The 6822-nt window shown below is 45.5% G+C and overlaps 1 long non-coding RNA gene across 1 annotated transcript in view; it reads left to right on the top strand.

The window, feature by feature from the left end:
- The first annotated feature begins 2576 nt into the window (after positions 1-2576).
- LOC138117695 (uncharacterized) overlaps positions 2577-6822 on the top strand; it is a 42474-nt gene continuing 38228 nt past the window's right edge. Inside the window, exon 1 of the long non-coding RNA XR_011154801.1 lies at positions 2577-4294. This is a non-coding gene — a long non-coding RNA (uncharacterized lncRNA). The remainder of the gene's footprint in view (positions 4295-6822) is intronic.

Here is a 6822-nt window from a genome sequence, read left to right as displayed (position 1 = left end):
TCTTCTCCAAGGCCTCCTCTGAGCATCAGAGTAAGGTGTCAGGCCAGAGTACCCAACTCCTGGAATCCTGATCCTAACCTGAGAAGGTGTTCCCTGGAAAAATGCAGCATCCTGACCTGGGGGAAGCCCTGAAGAAGAGAAGGCTTGGTCAGGAGGAGGTGGGGAGGACACAGAAAGATTTTGGGAGTGGGGTTTGAGGACAGGCTGACTTCCAGGTCCAGCTCTGGGGCAGCCCTGGTAAATGCTCTTCACAGCACTGGGAGGGACAGGTGTTCAGTGAGCAGGGCGGGGTGGATGCTCTGTGCCAAACTATCACTTGTCTCCTTTCTCCTTAGGGCATTCTTCATTCACTAAACTTGCTACTAAGGCAGCTTTGGTGGAAGTAATCAGTATCCTGAAAGCGGAGGCCTTTCCTGGCTGAGCAGCCAGTGTTGGGGCTTGGGTGAACTGCTGTTTGGAAGAACAGAGTGGAAAAGTGGGGAGTTTTGCTGTGTGCTCCATTACCAGTGACTGTGGACAAGAATACAAAGGAACAAACAAAGCCAAAAAGCAGACAGCCACTTTCAATTGCCTGCATTCAGATGCTCCTGGTGAGCAGAGCAAAGCTTTGAATGGAGAGCACAGCCTGCCTCCAGTCTGTCTGTCTTCCTGCTTTCTGGCTCTAAACAAGACTTCAGGTGCGTGGCTCCAGAATAAGCAGTGAGAGCCAGTTTAGGGTGGGCCCCACTTTTGTCCTCCATTATCTCTAGTGGCCCAGTCAGCAGGGATGTGAGCCCGATCAGCAACCCTGTGGCACGGCTGTCAGAAAAAATAACAAGCTGGCAAGTCCTGACTCCTTATTTATATTTTGGTGAAGGCTTTTATCATGTTTCCTGCAGACACGGACGGAGAGGAACGGGTGGTTCTGCTGTTGGCGCGCCTTTCTGATAAAAGCCAATGGCTTTTCACAAACTCTTGAGTTGCTGTTGGGTCTCAGTATGTCCTTCCTGCTGTTTCATGTCACTGCTTCTCCTTTGCCTGCTGGAAGACAGGTGTCTTCTGTGCAAAGGAGTTTTTAAGAAGCTGCTTAGCCTGTTTACTTTTCATCTTTGTAACCCTTATTCTGGTTTTTTTATTATTCCTCTGCCCCATAAATGTCCTGTCTACCTTCCCCAAGTAGAGGAAAATTTACAGGAATCTCTAATTTGTTACTTGAAATTTCTTCTTGCTGTGCATGGAAACAAAAAAAGCAAACTACAACTGCAACACAATGAAAGCATAAACAGGAAAACATACCAAAAAAAGCTTCATTTTGGAGACATGCAAAACCTCCTAGGCCTGGAAGGTCCGTGAGTCAAGTATCAATTGATGTGATGTACCAGAAAAGGAAATGTTTAACTTTTTTATTTATGTCCAGTAAATCTCAATGAAGACTTCAGGGAAAAAAACAACTCAGGAGGGTTCAAAGGAAAACAGCTCGGAGGGCTTCCGGCTGTGTATGCACCACTTTAAATTTAAGCGCTTCATGGGAATGTTAATAGTTTATTCTCAGCAGTGTCCCTAGAATGAGTCTGTAATTTGAAAACCTTTGCATGACTTTCAATTTTAAAGTAAAAGAGAATTCTGGCCTAGATTTTAAATGTGACTATGGAAGGGTCCCTCAAACCAGTGGTTAGGTAGTCCATAAGCAGTGTCTAGAAAAGCAAGTCCCTTAAGGCTGTCTCCACTTGGATTCCAAATTTAATATGTGATTTATGTGATCTTATGTTGGGAACTCACCATGTGATTTGGGCAACCAAAAACTGGTGAATTATCTCTTAGCTGAAATATATTTGAACTGAGTAATTCAATGCAATGAGTAGGGTCATCAAAACTGAAGTGTGCTCATGGCTTATTTGTTAACTGACAAAGAAGCTCAATCATTTGATGAGCATTTGGCTCATCAAGCATTTTGGCTTGATGTACACCTAGCTCTGGTGTCCAGCTGCAAAGGAGAAAAATGTTCAGTTAAGCTCAGTATTGATGGTTTATGAAGATCAGATCTATTTTTATTGCTTTACTTGGAAAAGACGTGAGAGTCTTTGGAGCATCTTTTATATATATATTTTTTAACTCCTTCCAGCAGGATGTCAGCAGGCCAGAGCCAGGCAGTTGTCCCCTGCAGCTGGTCAGACAGTCAACAAGGAATTTCTTTGGTCTGGAAGTTCGAAGGGGTCCTTGCCCCTACTGCACTGGGACCTAACCAGGTGGGACAGCACTTTTCCTCTCTGCAACTTGAATTAGGGCAAAGGAAGAACAAACTGTCACTATGAGCTGTTCCAACCAACTCCCTTCTTCTATCAACTGCCAACCATGATTTTATGTTTAATTATTTGCATTACATCATTAGTCCTGCGCTAGGTGTTGTACATGGCTAATGATGCAAAGCCTACCCCAAGTTTGGACACTGTACAGGCTTCCCTGCAGGGCGGATGTGCAAAAGTGTTTGAAGTGCTCAAGGAGGGGAAGCTGGCAAAACCTCCCCTACCTTCTCCCCTTGGAATAGTAAGATATTTAACATGTTAATTTAGCTTACTTATTAAAATGGAATAGTCATCTTCAGAAGTAAAGCCTGCACAGGTTAGAAACTCCTCTGTGCTGTGTGTCTGAGCAGGACATTTCTGAGGGAGACTCTGTCAGAGGTCCACTGGACTATTCCCACTGGTGCAAGCCCAGGCTGGGCACCGGGGCAGTTATTCAGAAACCTTGGGCAAAGCAGAACCCATCAGAACTTTGGCTCTGCAGAGCATAAAAGTCAAAATATCTCTTCTGAAGGTGCCTGGTTAACACACAGATCTCCCCCCTCCCAGAGCCTGTGGTGAGGGTTGGCTACTTGTTATTTCCCCAGTGTTATTTCCGCATCCTCACAGCCTGTGTGTGCACACGTATTTCCACTTGCTTTTTTATCATCTTCTCCTTTCTGAGCTTCCCTTTAAACTGTTGATAAACTATATTGCTTAATATGGGCGAGGGTGTTGGTTTTGGAGGGTCTGGCAGGGTTCCCTGCAGAGGAGCTATCACAGTGTGGTCTCATGGTCTATCAGCTGGGCATTGGAACTTGCTGGGTCCCTCCCAGCAGGAGTGTGCCTGCCAGCTGCTCTGGTGGGGGTGAAACTGAGAAAGGATGTTCTGTGTTCTAGTAGTAAACCTCTGAGCAAAGTGGGCTAGGAAAGGGGATGGGCAGTGCTGGTGGCAGAGAAGGGTCAGCCTGACGCGCAGAGCCCCTATGCTACACTCACCAAGTCTGGTCTGAGAGACTGGAGAGGGAAATAATTTCTTCTCTGGCCTGTGTTGGTGCCTCTGCCCTCCTGCTCTTGTGCAGGGCTGTGTGTGTAGTGTCTGTGAAGCAGAGCAGGGCAAGGCAGCAGGTGCCCAAATGCTTTATTCTTTCTCAGTCCTGTGGCCAGAGCTGAGCCCAGCTGTCTGTTACCTGAATCAAACCTGCCTTAACCTGGTGGAACTGAGGTCAGGGACTGGAGCAGGAATGTATCCTGGTATTCCATGGCTAGCTCTACACTGGGAAACCCAGTGCTTCACCGCTCTGGTAGGAGATGCCCTTCAGCCCTCTCTGGAGTGGTTGAGTCTGTCTGCACTGAAAAATGCTCTCCCTCCAGAAGAGGAAATGCAGGCCCTGCTTCTCTGGGATGCTGCAGGGTGGCCAAACATCCTCAGCAGATAGAGATCATGTAATTCAGGTGGACCACTAAACTTTTAGGCAGCAATTAGGACCTACACAGTAACTCTGAGTCAACTAATACATCTGGGTGTTGCCTTGGCATACTTCCGATGGCAAATCCTTCCTGTGTAGGCTTGATGTTCTTACATTCTCTGATGGCCTCTCAAATGCTCTACTTGGAAACTTGATCAAAAACCCATGGTGATGCCAAAGGGAGATGTCCCATTAAATTCCTCAGTCTTCCTTTGGTCCTCTAAACCTGCAGATGATCCCAGGCAATTTCTTTGATGCCTTCTTCCCCAGTGGATGAAGTAATTACGACTTCTGTGCAACAGGCTAATAGCTCTGAAGGCTTTAGTCAGGCTGATTAACAACCACTGTGTTTTAATAAAAAATGTTCTGGTAAATCTTTCTGAATTGCAGCCCTAATTACTCTGCAGCCTGATGTGCAGCAATTGCAAAGCTAATAGGATCACCTGAATCCAGTTAATGAATCCTCTGTTATGGCTTGCTGTGACTCACAAGATGTGTAGTGTTTCTTCTGGTCTCCCCCGCCCTGCTCCATTCCCTGGTGAATATTTATGCTCTGTATGGCTGAAGGTAGGGGGGGTGTGCACCTAGACTCTGAATGAATTAACTTAAATATATGTGCATCCTTCCTCTCATTATTTCAAGGGACTTGTAAGGATCAAGAACCTGGGCTTTTTGCTTTGGTTTCAAGGTGACTTCATTCCAGAAGTCACCAACAGCTGCTGTTGCCTGATAGTTCTTTTCAGGCTTACAGGTTTTGATGAGAAATCTGTTCAACCCTGTTCTCTGCTTCTCCAGCAGTACTCTTCTTCTATGTTAGAGAGCAGAGAAGAAACACCTTTCCTCCTTGCTGCTAGCATTTAATGGTAGTTTGTCCTGAATCATGAAAAAAACAAACAACAACATTAAACTAATTTGTTCTGTTGGAACATTATCTTTAGGTTTCAACCCTTTGTATATAAACATATTTATGCTCCTTGGCTGCCTCCACTCTCCTTTCAAAAGGAGTAGTACATATTAACCCCAAATCCAAGATTTTTCATCTTTTATAAGGTTGTAAGCTGGTGATTAAGTTTTAGAAAGCTTTGGAGTGGAACTCCAGGCAAGAAACACGGACCTACTGGTGCTTTTAATTTTAAGGTGCCTTTTGCTTTTACAGGTGATTTAGGGCTACAGGTGATTTAGGGCTTGTTGGCAGACTTGTGTTAAAGGTTTGGCCTCAGTCAGGGATAAACAAGGATTGTTTGAAAGTGGCCTTTCAAGACTTCCCTCCTTGCTCACTTCTTGTTCTAAATGTAATGTGCTTCTTACATAGATTTATAGGTTTAACTTCTTGTTTAGGCACACTATAAAATGTGCCTCTAACCATGTACCTTGTAACTACCATAATAGCAAGGAAGCTTGTCTGACGAATTTAGTGGCAGGAAGCAAAGTCAACATCTAAAGGATGTAATAAAGAGATTCGGGTGGGTAGGACACAGCAACATACCAGAGGAAAGACTTGACACCAGTTACATTTCTGGTCCCGTAGCTCCAGTGCTGTCCTTTACTGGACATAATCCAATGAACTATTTGTCTGAACTCTCATGGTGTTGGGGCTTGTGTAAAAGTCCAGGTGTGAGGCCTGGGACTGGCTGTCCCCCAGCAGTGGGGGTATTCCTTTAGAGGGGAGGATGCACAGAGCAAATATTTCTCTTTTCTGCTGCTCTCATCACAGATTATTTCATACATGGATAAGGCTGAAAAACTCCAGCTCAATACAGGGGTGTTAACAGAGGATATTGGACGGGGGATTTTCAGAGACTTCATTAAATTTCTGTCTAGAAACTTGAAGCCCTTGGGTAAGAGGGGACAAATGCTAAATGATTCAAGTTTTGCAGTAGAGAGAGATGAATGAAGTTACAAAGGAACTGTACAAATATTTATTGCATGCTGGCAACAGATTTCAGGTCAGCCCTTTACAGCTGGGGGCAGAGAATGACAATATTTTTTTCTTTTAAGCAGAGTTTAGAGCAAAGAAAAATAAAAGGCCTGGATGATGTTTAGAAGGAGGAACAAATCCGAGCCTGGCAAATCTGCTTGTACATGATAAGACAAGGAGAGCAAGAGAGCAGAGGTGGTGCTGGAGGGTTTGTGTTGCTTTCCTGAGCATGAGAAGTGCAATATCAGCCCTGTAACTGCTCCTGCCTGGCTGGGACATGCAAAAAACCTGTTGTGAATGATGGGCTGAATGTGGGAGGAAAGGAGGGCAGTTTATCTTAGATTTTTAAATATTATAGTGTCAGACTTCTGCATGTCTGGCTTTCCCCTGAAAGTTCAGAGCCTTTGAAGGCTCCTTTCTTTTCTGGTGTTCACAGGCATTTATCCTCTCTGCTCTGTGCTGAGCTTGGTAACTGGGAAGGAATTAAGAATGTAGGAGCTGTAGCATGGTTAGACACCAATTTTGATTGCCTGTGGTGGTTTTTTTTGGTTCTGTTTTTATTTGGTTTTCCTCTTTATGGAAGAAATGGGTAATGTGTGGTTGAAGTTAGCTTGACTCTGAGCTGCTGGATGCTTTGGCAGTGACATTAGCTCAGTGGCTCAGGGAGAGAGGGAATGCTTGCAGTCCTTGCCTCCCAGAGGTCAGAGAGGTTTTCTCATGGTGGGTGGGAGGAAGTCACTTCTCACTTCCTCCTCAGACAGAGCAGAGGTCTTCTGTCTCGCTTATATTTCCCTTACTCCTGCTGATAAATATTTGTAATTTTGATGTTTTGGAAGCTGAGTGCCGGAAGATCAAAACTCACACTTGCTGGCTTTTGTGGAGAGTGAGAACTGGCTGCTTCCCACATGTCGTCTTTGGGATTGCTTCACATGGCTGCTCTGCGCTTGGACAGTGCCTTGTCCTTCCTTGGGAGCGCTGCAGACAGGAGCTGGGCAGGAAGCATCATGGCTGTGTGCTGGGCAGAAGCAGGACCTGGGGACCAGGAGGGATGAAGTTCGTTCCTGGCCTGAGGGTGATGAGTAGACACGACAGACCATGGAGAGCAGCATGTGCTGGGTGCTGCTGGTCGGCAGCAGCCCCTGTTCCCCTGTCGCATTCCAATGACTGACCAGATCCT

The sequence above is a fragment of the Aphelocoma coerulescens genome, chromosome 12 (genome assembly GCF_041296385.1).
Source record: "Aphelocoma coerulescens isolate FSJ_1873_10779 chromosome 12, UR_Acoe_1.0, whole genome shotgun sequence".
Taxonomy (NCBI): domain Eukaryota; kingdom Metazoa; phylum Chordata; class Aves; order Passeriformes; family Corvidae; genus Aphelocoma; species Aphelocoma coerulescens.
This window is presented reverse-complemented; position numbering and strand designations above follow the sequence as displayed.